At 44.5% G+C, this 14,009-nt stretch overlaps 2 non-coding genes across 2 annotated transcripts; both read right to left on the reverse strand.

Annotated features, from left to right (window-relative positions):
- Nucleotides 1-9,901: 9,901 nt before the first annotated feature.
- TRNAT-UGU (transfer RNA threonine (anticodon UGU)) lies at nt 9,902-9,973 on the reverse strand. The gene has a single exon. It is a non-coding gene; the product is annotated as a tRNA-Thr (tRNA).
- A 2,723-nt stretch (nt 9,974-12,696) lies between these two features.
- Nucleotides 12,697-12,768, reverse strand: TRNAT-UGU (transfer RNA threonine (anticodon UGU)). The gene has a single exon. It is a non-coding gene; the product is annotated as a tRNA-Thr (tRNA).
- Nucleotides 12,769-14,009: the final 1,241 nt, after the last annotated feature.

Here is a 14,009-nt window from a genome sequence, read left to right on the forward strand (position 1 = left end):
TTGTGATTACTGTTATGACTCGCTTAACCCTTCGGCAAGAGGCCGAGCCGGCTAATCGATACTAGTCGGAACGACAAATGACCGAACCGTCTAGTCCGTATACGGCAGCCTGTATACTTCCGGTATGTTCTATGTCGGAACGGTACCTGACCGAGCCGACACGATGAATGATGGTGGTCCATATTTGCATTAACCGGACTGATGTCGGTTCTCGGCCTCATGCCGAGCCGACGTCGATGGTGATGCTTGTACGTGGCTATGCATGGGTGTCTGACGAAATGGCACGTGTTGGCCCACGTGACCGATACGGTCTCTCCGGTACACAAGCCCCCCAGCCTTTGAGGAGCGAAGCGACGCGAAAGGTTAATGAAATAAAAAGAGGATTGTAACCGTTGGGTATGAAGGGTTGTAACCGTTGGGTATGAGGGGTTGTAACCGTTGGTCGTTTCAGGTGCTCATTAGAGACGCCTATAAATAAGGGTGGGGAGGTGAGGGTTCTTTCGTGCGAATTCATTAGCTGCTCCGAGCCGAAGTTGTTTGGAAGCGTTTTGAGTATTATCAACGATAGGTCAAGCTCAACCATCAGGTACGTAATGGCTAATTTGGGTGTTGTTAACATTGACTCTTCTGGGGACGAAGGGGAATCTAGGTTAAGGGCGACGCCGAACCGGGATGCGCCATCGGCTTCGGCATCTAATGGGGACAATGCCGTGGAGTCGGCTTCTGGGTCCGGTCGTTCTCAAAGTGGGAGTGATTCGGCATCAGCTGTAGGTTCCGATGAGCAACCTAGTCGGGGTGGAGAATCATCAAGAGTGTTCCCTCCGATATCAACTCCAGGATATTCGTGGGTGCATGGTGAGGTCGGTAGTGTATACTCTCGGTATACAAGTAAAAAATCTTTGGTGGATTTTGTATCGGCCGTGAAGTTTTTGGACTTTCCTGAAGATGAGGAGCCTTCTGCCATCTTCTTTCAACCATGCCGAGGCGACGGGGTGTCAAATCCGGATTTTGTTTATTTGAGTCAGGGGACCTCTAAATACCCCTTTTTCTATGTGTATGACTATATGTTCCGGGATTTGAAGATATCTCTCCCCTTTGACAACTACTTCATGGGTATACTTCGGCTGTTGAATGTGGCGCCGAGTCAACTTCACCCGAACACCTGGGCCGCTATGCAAGGGTTCAGGCATTTGTGTCTGGGTCTCGGTCTTTCTCCTACTCCACATCTATTTTTGCATTTCTATACGTCTCGGCCGACGAGGAAGGCCAAGTGGCTGTCTTTGATTCGCCACAGTGATTGTCTACTACAACCTTTCACCACCTCCTACAAAAAATTTAAAGTGGGATTTATGAAGGTGATGATTCGGCCGGAACCAGGGAACAAGTATTTCTTTGACGCTGAGGGAAATCCGCTATTTCCTTTATACTGGACCCGGAAGCCGCGCAAGTATGACACGGTTTCCAAGTCACGCATGTCCCCAGAGGAGAGAGGAAGTCTTGATTTTTTAAACAAGTTGCCTCGGCCCTTACCATGCCGTCCGCTTGTCCGATTGTTTGATTCGGCCGATGTGGTCGAAGAATTAATTGGTATGGTATTTTTCCTACTCGTTTGAATTCAAGTGTTATCATTGATTTTGACTAATGATGTGCAGGTATAATGGCGGCTCATGATGATTTGGATATCCGCAACTTGCTTCGGAACCAACTTGCAACGAATACCGCGAATAGGCCTGCACCCGCCGCGCGCGTGAATCAACCAGCTGGTCAAGGTAGCGGGGTCGGACCCACGTCTCGGCCGAAGAAGACCACCCGGCCCCAACCTGAAAAAAGAAGGCCCGACTCTAGGGCCGAAGAGGAGAGTCGCCGGGCAAAACAGCGCCGAGTGGCAAGCCCCCCTGTTCCCGAAAGCTTGTCGGCACCAAGTTTCTTGGCTGGCAATGTTAACGCTCAGGATTTTTTGAGTCAAGACCTGACCTCCGAGGTAGGCCAGGGGCTGCTGAGCCGAATGAGTTCGGCGCAGAAATGGAGCTACTTCTGTGAGTTCCAAGTGCGCGCTGTGGCCATGGCACAGAGTATTGTCATGCAGCCGAACGGTGAGGCTGACGAGTTGCGCAAACAGTTAGCTGAGCAGGAGAAGTCTCTTCAAGAGACACTGGCTGCTTTGACCGACGCCCAGACGGTTAGTAGCAAATACCAGGCCGAGGTGGATCGCCGAGGAAGAACCGCTGATGACTTGGCCCTAAAGGTACAGCGTCTCGAACTTGCTCTGAAGGGCGAGACTGACAAGGTGACAGCTCTGAGCAAGGAGCTGGATGCTGAAAAGGTTGCCTTTGGTGCCTATCAGGAAAAGGCGCGCGCCAAGGTTCTCAGTCAGCATCAGGCCGGTTTCGCTCAAGCTGCTCGGCAGGCTTGCTACTTCGGCGACTTTCCTCCTGACTTCCACCTGGACATGACAAAAGATTTTTTCCAAGGGAAGTTGGTGGATATGACCTCCATTCCACCTGACCAGGAAGCCGACGAGGAGGCTCCGGCTCGGCCAGCTGGGCCGAACGAGGAGGAGACTCTGAACGAGGAGGCTGCGCCTGAGGATGGTCCAGTTCAGGGGGAGGCAGAAGTAGTGTCTTAAATGTGTTTTTTTTTTTGTATCCTGGGGCCGATAGCGCCCATTGATAATGTACCCTTCGATTTTAATGAAATTTCTCTGTTCTTTATGTTATAATTGACGTGATCTTTTGTGGTGATTAACAACTTAACTTGCGTGAGCCGTCTCCTTGGCCGAGAGACATCTCGGGAGGGAAAACTTGAATAATTTAATTAAAGCCACATCCTTGGCCGAGAGACATCTCGGGAGGGAAGACTTGAATAATTTAATTAAAGCCACATCCTTGGCCGAGAGACATCTCGGGAGGGAAGACTTGAATAATTTAATTAAAGTCACATCCTTGGCCGAGAGACATCTCGGGAGGGAAGACTTGAATAATTTAATTAAAGCCACATCCTTGGCCGAGAGACATCTCGGGAGGGAAGACTTGAATAATTTAATTAAAGCCACATCCTTGGCCGAGAGACATCTCGGGAGGGAAGACTTGAATAATTTAATTAAAGCCACATCCTTGGCCGAGAGACATCTCGGGAGGGAAGACTTGAATAATTTAATTGAAGCCACATCCTTGGCCGAGAGACATCTCGGGAGGGAAGACTTGAATAATTTAATTGAAGCCACATCCTTGGCCGAGAGACATCTCGGGAGGGAAGACTTGAATAATTTAATTGAAGCCACATCCTTGGCCGAGAGACATCTCGGGAGGGAAGACTTGAATAATTTAATTGAAGCATGAGTGATTGAATCGTGTTGTTATTGATAAATGGATGCCTCGTTAAAAACCTTGCCGGCCAAAACCTCTTTTCACTATTTTTTAAGAGGGAAAAAGACCGGTCAAGGAAAAGAGTGCACCGCGATACAATTACAGTTCGAGTATTACAAATTCGAATTTAACTGTAGTATGTCTTTAGGTGGGTAGAATTCCAGGTTCTTGGAATAACCTTGCCGGACAGCTCTTCTAGCTTGTACGCCCCATTGTGGAGTGCATGTCGTATCCGGAATGGTCCATCCCAATTGGCAGAGAGCTTTCCTTCAGAAGAGTTACGCCTGGCTACCCCCGTTGCTCGCCACACAAGGTCGCCCTCGTGAAAAGTTCTCGGCTTTAGATTGGAATTAAAGCGCCGAGTCATTCGCTGTTTGCATGCCTCGGCCACCACCTGTGCCTTGTCCCGCACTTCCTCGAGGACATCGAGTTCGGCTCGGAGTGCGTCGTCGTTAGATTCCTCCTGAAAGCTTTGTCGCCGGAAAGATGCTTCTCCAACCTCAACCGGGATCATCGCATCAGTGCCGTATGTGAGGCGGAAGGGTGTTTCTCTATTAGTGGATTGTGGTGTACACCGGTACGCCCAGAGAACCTCTGGCAATTCATCGGCCCACACTCCTTTTGCCGAGCCGAGTCTTCTTTTTAATTCGGTCAGGATAACCTTGTTGGCTGCTTCGGCTTGGCCGTTTGACTGAGGGTGCTCCACAGATGTGAATCTATGCCGAATGCCAAGGTTTTCGAGGAATGAGTTGAACTTTTTGTCTGTAAATTGTAAGCCGTTATCCGAGATGATGGCATATGGGATGCCAAAACGGGTGATGATGTTCTTCCATACAAACTTTTGGACGTTAGCCGCAGAGATGCAGGCGAGCGGCTCGGCCTCAATCCACTTTGTGAAGTAATCTACTGCCACGAGGAGGAACTTGACCTGTCCCTTTGCCACGGGGAACGGGCCAAGTACGTCAATGCCCCATAAAGCAAACGGCCATGGAGAGCTGATGCTGTGCAGCTCGGCGGCGGAGGCATGGATAAGGTTTCCATGTCGCTGACATTGTATGCAACGTTTGACGAACTCAGCGCAATCCCCCTTCAGAGTTGGCCAATAATAACCGGCTCGTGATACTTTTGCAGCTAGGGTACGGCCTCCGGAATGGGACCCACATATACCTTCATGAACTTCCCGCATCACATAATCCCCCTGCGAGTTATCAATGCATTTAAGCAACGGAGTGGAGAGTCCTCGCCTGTAGAGGTCGTTAGCCACTATGGAGTACCGAGCGGCCTGAGTGCGAAGCTTTTTTGCCTCCTTCGGATCGGTGGGCAACTCTTGTCGAAGGATGTAGTTCCGAATAGGAGTCATCCAGTTCGGTGTGTCAGTATCGGCCGCCATGCATTCAATCGCCACACTTGGGGCAGGGACTTCCAGGTGAATGGTTGTTCTCAGTTGTCCTGGTTTTCGACTACTAGCAAGCCGAGCCAACTGATCGGCTCGTTCGTTGGTGCTCCTGGGAACGTGTCGGATTTGTACGTCAGTGAAATCCTCTTTGAGCTTCTGGAAGAGGTGGTAGTACTGCAACAAATTAGCATCCTTAATTTGAAAATTGTCGTTGACTTGTTCGGCCACGATCTTTGAATCGGTACAGCATATGACCTTTGTCACACCCATCTCAGCTGCTAGTCTCATACCGGCCAGCAGTGCTTCGTACTCGGCTTGGTTATTAGATGCCCGAAAACCGAACCGGAGTGACTGTTCGATCGTGATGCCCGATGGGCTGGCTAGAATTATTCCCGCCCCGCTTCCCTGTGCACAGGATGAGCCGTCGACATGCATTGTCCACGGCTCGTCGTGAAAACTACCTGCTGGAGTAAGCTCATTGACGAAATCGGCCAAATGCTGTGATTTGATGGGTCCTCTCGGCTCGAACGATATGTCAAACTCTGATAGTTCGACCGACCAGGCCATCATCCTGCCAGCGACTTCCGGTTTGCGAAGAACTTTCGCAATCGGACAGTCGGTTCGGACAACCACCCTATGACTCTGGAAGTATTGCCTGAGCCTGCGAGCCGTGTAGACGAGCGCTAGAGCTACCTTTTCGATTAACTGGTAACGCTTCTCGGCTTCTTGCAGTGTTCGACTGGTGAAGTATATCGGCCTTTGATCCCTCTGTTCCTGTATTAAGACAGCGCTGACCGAATGCCCTGACACGGCAAGGTAAATGACCATGTCGGAGCCGGCAGTAGGTTTGGACAGTATGGGAGGTGAACTAAGACGATGCTTAAACTGTTGGAACGCTTCTTCACATTCATGAGTCCATGTAAACTGCTTTGCTTTCTTCAGCAGGGCGAGGATAGGTTGAGATATCTCGGCAAGCCGGGGAAGAAACCGTGAAAGCGAAGTCAGCCGCCCTGCCAACTTTTGTACATCTTTGAGAATGGTGGGACTCTTCATCTCCAGTATGGCTTGGCACTTGTCTGGGTTTGCCTCGATGCCCCGGCTGGACAACATGAATCCCAAAAATTTTCCACCCGATACGCCGAACACACATTTTTCGGGGTTCAGCCTCATTTGGTGTTGTCTGAGTGCTTGGAATACCTCGGCCAGGTGGCGTACATGGGCAGAAACTTCATCAGATTTGACGACCATGTCATCAACATAAACTTCGAGGCACTGACCAATCTGACTATGGAAAATTTTATTCATCAGGCGCTGGTATGTGGCACCGGCGTTCTTCAGACCGAACGGCATTACACGGTAGCAAAAGTTGGCTGTCTCGGTGATGAATGCTGTTTTGTCTTCGTCGTGAGGGTGCATGCGAATTTGGTTATACCCCGAATACGCGTCTAAGAAAGATAGGAACCGGTGGCCAGACGCCCCATCTACGAGACGATCAATATTGGGCAACGGGTAGGCGTCTTTCGGGCAAGCTTTATTCAAGTTCGTGTAATCGGTACACATACGCCATTTCCCGTTCGGCTTTCGGACCATGACCACATTAGCTAGCCACGTCGTGTAGTGGATCTCCCGTATAAACTGTGCTTCTAATAACTTGGCTACCTCAGCATCGATTGCCGCCTTCTTCTCTTCTCCGGTCTTCCGACGCCGCTGGGCGATCGGCCTTGCCTCCCTACTAATTGAGAGCTTATGGCACAAAAACTCTGGATCGATACCCGACATATTGGAGGGGTGCCATGCAAATAGATCTCGGTTATCAAGTATTATCTGTTCGATAGCTGCTTTCTCTTGTTCCGTCAGAACAGTTCCCAAATAAGTCAGTTGGGTATCAAGGGTTCCAACTTGGAGTGGTTGCCTTTCTTCAATAGGCTCGACCCTTTCGTCATGCCCGATTCGGGGGTCGAGGTCTATGGAGGACTGTTGGGTTACCGAGTGGACTTTCTGTGGCTCTTTGATCGTTTCGTCTTGCACTTTCGGTAGCCGCAAGCTGGCAAAGTAGCATTCGCGTGCAGTTTTTTGGTCGGCGTGCATCGTGATAACCCGTCCTGACTGTGCCGGAAACTTCATAGCTAAATGAGGAGTAGACACGATTGCTCCGAGCCGATTCAAGGATGGCCGACCGAGCAGAATGTTATAGGAGGTGCTCGCATGAACGACCACGTATTTAACCGAGATGTCTCGGTATTCCGCCCCTTCGAACCCAAATCGTGTTGATAACTTGATATATCCTTTTGTTTTGACTCGTTCACCAGAGAATCCCACCAAAGGTTCATCGTAAGGGACCAGTTCGGACTCTGGAATTCCCAACTGCTTGAACGTATTCCAATATAGTATGTCCGCTGAACTTCCTTGATCAACCAATGTCTTACGGACGATGCAATTGTGAATTTCAACGCTGATCACCATCGGATCGTCCTGATCTGGGTCGATTCCCTAGAAGTCGGCCTCTGTGAAGGTAATGGTTGGCAAACGGCAACAGTTTGTTTCCACGGCGTGGACGTGTCGGACAGCTCGCAGGTGTCTTCGTTGTGCCGACGAAGATGAGCCCCCGCCAGCAAATCCGCCAGCAATGGTGTTAATAACTCGTCGTGGCTGTGTTGCTTGTTGTTCTTCATGCCTATCCCGTGACCGACTGCGCTCTCTATACGAGCGCGTTTCTGCTCTGCGGTGTTCGGAATGGTCACGTCTCTGTGATTGTTCGCCATGTCGGGGCCGGTCGGGACGGTTCACAAATCCTTGCAACTGTCCTTGCTTGATCAAATCTTCAATTTTGTCTTTCAAGGCTGAACATTCGTCAGTTGAATGCCCACGATTGCGGTGAAATCTGCAGGATTTGGTTGTGTCGGCCCGGGGAGGGGTCGATGCTCTCTTCGGGATAGTCAGCACTTCTGAAGCCAATGCTTGTTCCAGTACTGCTGACCGGCTGGTGTTCAACGGTGTGTACTGTGTATACTTCGGACCACGGGGTGGCCGCTCGCGGGGTACGAGTTCTTTTGGACGTCCGCGAAAATTGTTTTCTATTGGCTTTTCTGTCTTGCTCACCACTTCTGCTCTGGCCTGGTTGCGAAACTCGGCTAGTTCTTTCATCTGCATATACTTGTCGGCCCTGCGCCGAAGGTCATCCATGTTTGCCGGTGGCTTTTTACAAATACTGTTGGCGAAGGGACCTGGCTTCAACGCGGTGGTTAGATGGTGTAAGGCGACGGCTGGGTTGAGGTCCCTGATCTCTAATGCCGCTTTGTTGAATCGGCTCATGAACGCCCGGAGAGACTCCTTTTTCTCCTGGCGGATGCTAACTAGTGATAGAGAAGTCAACTGGTGTGGTCGGCTTGTAGCGAACTGGATGGTAAACTGAGAAGCTAAGGTGCCGAATGAGTCGATCGAGTTGGCCGGGAGCCGAGTGAACCAGCTCAACGCTCGTCCTTTTAGCGACATCGAGAAAATTCGGCACAGGGCGGCGTCATCGGTGGTGCTTAATGTGACCTGAGTCAAGAACACGTCAACATGTTCATCTGGATCGGTGGTTCCATCGTACTTGTCGAGAGACAAAGACTTCCAATTGTCAAGGAGGGCGGACTGCATGATATTGGGTGTAAAGGGATGTCGGTGTGACCCTGCCGGCATGGGCTGTATTGGTCGGCTGGCCGAGGCGTGGGCAGCAGGGGCAACAGAAGTATAAGGGACCGAGGTGTGCTGGCCATGCGAATGGAACGACCCCTGAGTGTGGTTTGTCTCGGAGGGCTTCCATGTAGGATCGTGGTATTGGTTCTTGAGGGCGGCATTTTCCGCCCGCAGCGCAGCCATTTCGGCCGCATCTCTCTCCCGCTGTTGCTTCATAGCGGCCATCTCCTCCTTCATCTGTCGCATCATACTGTTCAAGTTTGTCTCTTCCGTCGTCTCGGCTCCTGAATGATGCTCGTCCTCGGACTGGTGTTCTTCAACGTTATTCTTTCTCGTCTTCACCATTCTTTCAATAATAATCTCGGAATAGCTCTCGGTTCGGCCCCACGGTGGGCGCCAAAATGTACCTGTCTAAGGGCACACTCCTTTTCTTCTGGGTGAAAGGGGACCGAATAAGAGCTCCGACGATGTCTCCAGGGGATGGGGGAGGTACCTGCAAAGGGTACTCCGACGCTCAAGTCAGTATATGCACGAATATCTAGGGTAAAAATGAACAGTGACATACCTTGTTACGTGTGACCTATTTATAGCATCTGACATGGGCCTGAGCGTGATGGGCCCTCTCAGATATTTACCAAATTAGGTAATACGGTACTAATTGGTCGTTAGACTTTAATCATGTACTTACCTTTCTTGATTGTGATTACTGTTATGACTCGCTTAACCCTTCGGCAAGAGGCCGAGCCGGCTAATCGATACTAGTCGGAACGGCAAATGACCGAACCGTCTAGTCCGTATACGGCAGCCTGTATACTTCCGGTATGTTCTATGTCGGAACGGTACCTGACCGAGCCGACACGATGAATGATGGTGGTCCATATTTGCATTAACCGGACTGATGTCGGTTCTCGGCCTCATGTCGAGCCGACGTCGATGGTGATGCTTGTACGTGGCTATGCATGGGTGTCTGACGAAATGGCACGTGTTGGCCCACGTGACCGATACGGTCTCTCCGGTACAGAAGCGATGTAACCATTACACATGCATTTATTTGTTTGGATAAAAAAAGGAGAAATGAATGAATTATAAACATAACTATTATTATAGACTACCATCCTTTCAAATAATTTATGCTTAAAATTGAAAGAAAATGATGTTAAGGGCATTGTATGTATATTTTAACACAAACATATTTTCGTTAATGTTCTCGTCACTCAGGAGCTGGAAACATTTAGAGGTGGGACTCACAATTTTTCTTCATTTCATTTCTTTTCAAGTTGCAACCAAATTAATAAATAAATGATTATACAATTTTTTTCATCCTTTTCTATAAAACCAAAGTGTTAGATTCATGAAGAGAAGTTGTGGAATTAACGAAAAAGTTATACATTTTAATTGTATTGAAAGCCATAAAGTCACATAGGGAAAAAGAACGAACGGACAAAATGATTTTGAAAATAAATGCCCTCACGCAGGATCGAACTACGGACCTTCAGTTTACAAGACTGACGCTCTACCACTGAGCTATAAGGGCTGGATTATATTGTATCCCTAATATATTTAAATTTAATTATTTAAAAACTTAATACAATCTTCAAAAGACTTTGAAAAGTGGAACAAACTTCTGGTAAATGAATTCACTCCAAGAGACGACTTTACAATTGAAAGCATTTTTGTTTGAAAGTAGCAACCTCAACCACGCCTAAAAGTACTCATGCACAAGTTTGGATTATATTCAGTAACAAACATGAGCTAAAATTACATACACGCTTTTAAAATTTTATTTGAAATATTAATAATTGTATCGGAGAGACCGTATCGGTCACGTGGGCCAACACGTGCCATTTCTTCAGACACCCATGCATAGCCACGTACAAGCATCACCATCGACGTCGGCTCGACATGAGGCCGAGAACCGACATCAGTCCGGTTAATGCAAATATGGACCACCATCATTCATCGTGTCGGCTCGGTCAGGTACCGTTCCGACATAGAACATACCGGAAGTATACAGGCTGCCGTATACGGACTAGACGGTTCGGTCATTTGCCGTTCCGACTAGTATCGATTAGCCGGCTCGGCCTCTTGCCGAAGGGTTAAGCGAGTCATAACAGTAATCACAATCAAGAAAGGTAAGTACATGATTAAAGTCTAACGACCAATTAGTACCGTATTACCTAATTTGGTAAATATCTGAGAGGGCCCATCACGCTCAGGCTCATGTCAGATGCTATAAATAGGTCACACGTAACAAGGTATGTCACTGTTCATTTTTACCCTAGATATTCGTGCATATACTGACTTGAGCGTCGGAGTACCCTTTGCAGGTACCTCCCCCATCCCCTGGAGACATCGTCGGAGCTCTTATTCGGTCCCCTTTCACCCAGAAGAAAAGGAGTGTGCCCTTAGACAGGTACAATAATCAATTTTGGATATTTTAAAGGTTGACTTGGACTTGCAGAAGCTAAAGTAAAGAAGCAGTAAAAGCCCAAAAAGATCTAAAGAAATCAAAATAAGTTATGAAAAAATAAGGGGGGATTGCAACAATATGAGGTCGACGCACATAGTTTTTTAGGGGAAGAAATTATTGTTAGCAACACAATAATTTAAATGTTTCAAAGTGTTGACTTCCATCTGATGGCATGCATTTTTCTTTGTCTTAGAGGAATTTTTACACACCTTTAAAGCACTCAAACTGTTTGAGAAGAGTTTTTCAAAGTTTTTCAATTGAAAATTAATGATTTTTTAATTAAAAAAAGTACTTTTAATTTATATCTAAAGAAATATTAAAGCATAAAGGGAAAACTGTTACCGGAGGCAAATCAATGCTGGGGGTTTTGCCGATAAAAAGGAAATATTTTTTAAGGATGATTTGTACTTACTAGAAAAGCCTATAATCTTTTTTTCACTTCTTTTGTTTTCACTAAAAATATTATATTGGTTATGTTTAGGGATGGCAATAGGCCCATGAGGGCGGGTAATAGTAAACCCGTCCCCGCCTCGTTAGATGAAAATTGGCCTTATACCCACCACATATCCGCGCAGGTATTCATTAAGTGGGTATCCATGAATTTCTTGAATACCTGCGGATATCCATGGATATCCATAGATATTTATAAATTTTTAAGAAATTAAAAAAATTATATTACAAATAATTTTAAGTTTATATTTAATGTAATTGAAATATTAAAAATAAAAATTCAATGTTAATTTTGAACTTGTATTTAACGTTAATTTTGTTGAAATAATAATAAAAATGCAAGATAATCAATATCTTAAAATACATCAATCAAGTAAGTTAAAGTTTCATCATAAAGTTACAATAATTCAATCTCATAATTCCAAACGAAAGTAAACAACTTAAAATACATAAATTTTATTGGTCCAATCAAAGATAAAAAATTAATCAAATTATATCCAACATAATTCTATAACATGCTTAACACGTGTTGGTAACTTCATCAACCTCACTTTTGTAAGAAAAAAAGATGAGAGAGTATAGTTTTAGGGTTATGTGGTACAAGGATAATTAGGATATTTAAGAAATATTATTAAACGGGTACTCGCGGGTATGAATATCATCATACTCACCCCCGTCCCGTTTATAAACGGGTAAAAAATTATCCGTCCCCATTATCCGCGAGTATCTAATTAGCCTATCCATTTATTATTCGTAGCGGATTTTACCTACAGATACCCGCGGGTACGGGTATTTTTGCCATCCCTAATTATGTTATTTGTTGGTGTGGATGGATAAATTTTTGTTTAGGAGATTCATGTGATCTAAACTTTTAGTATAATAATTTACACACTTCAATTAACTGAACTAAACTCTAGTAATATATGTCGATTGTAACTAAATTATCGTCTTTTAATTTTTTAATTCTTAATTTTAAGCTTTTTTTTTCGTTTTTTTTTTAACATTCTTCTTATTATTGTCGTTGTTGACTTTAAGTCTTTAACCCTTATTGAGAACATTATTAAAATTGATAGAATTAAAATTTATGATACTCTTTCTCATAGCTCTCTCTATTTAAGTTGTTTATTAGCATTAATCCCCAATATTGGAATCACAATAAAAACATAAGATAATGTAGTGTAGAGTTTATGAAATTTAAGGACAGGAGTAGGGAAAAAGAAGAAACGAAAAGAAATTGAGAGAGAGAGAGAGAGTTAGTGAAAATTAAGCACAGTATGAGTATGGGGAGAAAAAGAAAAGGGATATAGCAAATTATAGAACAGCAAAATATTAAAAACTGCCCTCACGCAGGATCGAACTACGGACCTTCAGTTTACAAGACTGACGCTCTACCACTGAGCTATAAGGGCAGGTTGCTTAAGGGCTTTGTTAAAAAGATATATCAATCTTTTTATCAGACAAATATGTTAATACCTGTTCCTTACGATTTGGGAAAGAGGCATTTTGCCTTAGCAGTTAGCAATGGGTAAATGTAAAATATATCGATTTTGGTTCGTACGTGTTTTGTGAACACATCTGCAAATGTTAATTAACTTTTACATACTGTTCAATAGTAGATGAATAAAAAATTACAATTTAATAGTATTGTTAAAAAGATAAACATAAAAATTTATTATAATTTTGTCAAATATAAATTTTATATTAGAAAATTTATTCTTATTTTGTATAGGAAAAAAGTTGTAAAAAAAACTACAAGGCAATGTTTTGAGTGTATCGCTTCTTAATAATAAAGGTTTTTTTTTTTTTTGAGAAATCAAATCCTATTATAACATTAATCTGATATCTCCATCTAAGATTAAAAAACTAATATAACTTTAATATGCAATAATTGATAAAAAAAATTATATCAACTGTTATTTAATCTCTCCCCATATATTAATTAGGTTGATAAGTTCAATTTTTGAGTTTTTTACTCAAATAATACTATTTTAAAATTTTTTTTTACCCAAATAACAATTGTACAAATTTATTTTCTTAACTAGTACCATTTACTATTCACATTTCGAAACGGGTCGTTCTGAAATCAGAACGGACCGTTCTGAAATTAGAACGGGTCGTTCCGAATTAAAAAGTAACACATGGAAAATAAATCAGAACGGGCCGTTCTAAAATCAAAAGATAGTTTGGAGAGCTCCGACATGAAGATTATTGGCCTACTTACACTGGTCCAACTTTGTGGCCAAATTCAGAACTCAAGCGAACTTTCAAGGGTCGACCAAAGTCTAGCAAGATTAAAACAGAGATGGACATTAGAGAACAACATAATCAGTTTCTGCCACCATTGATCTTTATTGTTGTATTGAATTTTAATAAATTTATTTAGATATATTTATAATGTTAATATTCAATAAATTTAATTATTTGATGTTAGTTTCTGAGTTTTGGTATTTGATAAGTGAAAATCGAAAAAAAAATTATTTGTAGGTCAGAACGGGCCGTTCTGCTTCCACTTTCTATGTGCTAATTTTGATTTTGAAACGGCCCGTTCTGATTTGTTTTCCATGTGTTATTTTTTAATCTGGAACGACCCGTTCTGATTTCAGAACGGCCCGTTCCAAAACGTGAACAATAAATGATACTAGTTGAAAAA

This window comes from Cajanus cajan, chromosome 8, assembly GCF_000230855.2.
Source record: "Cajanus cajan strain Asha chromosome 8, NIPB_CcT2T_4, whole genome shotgun sequence".
Taxonomy (NCBI): Eukaryota; Viridiplantae; Streptophyta; class Magnoliopsida; order Fabales; family Fabaceae; genus Cajanus; species Cajanus cajan.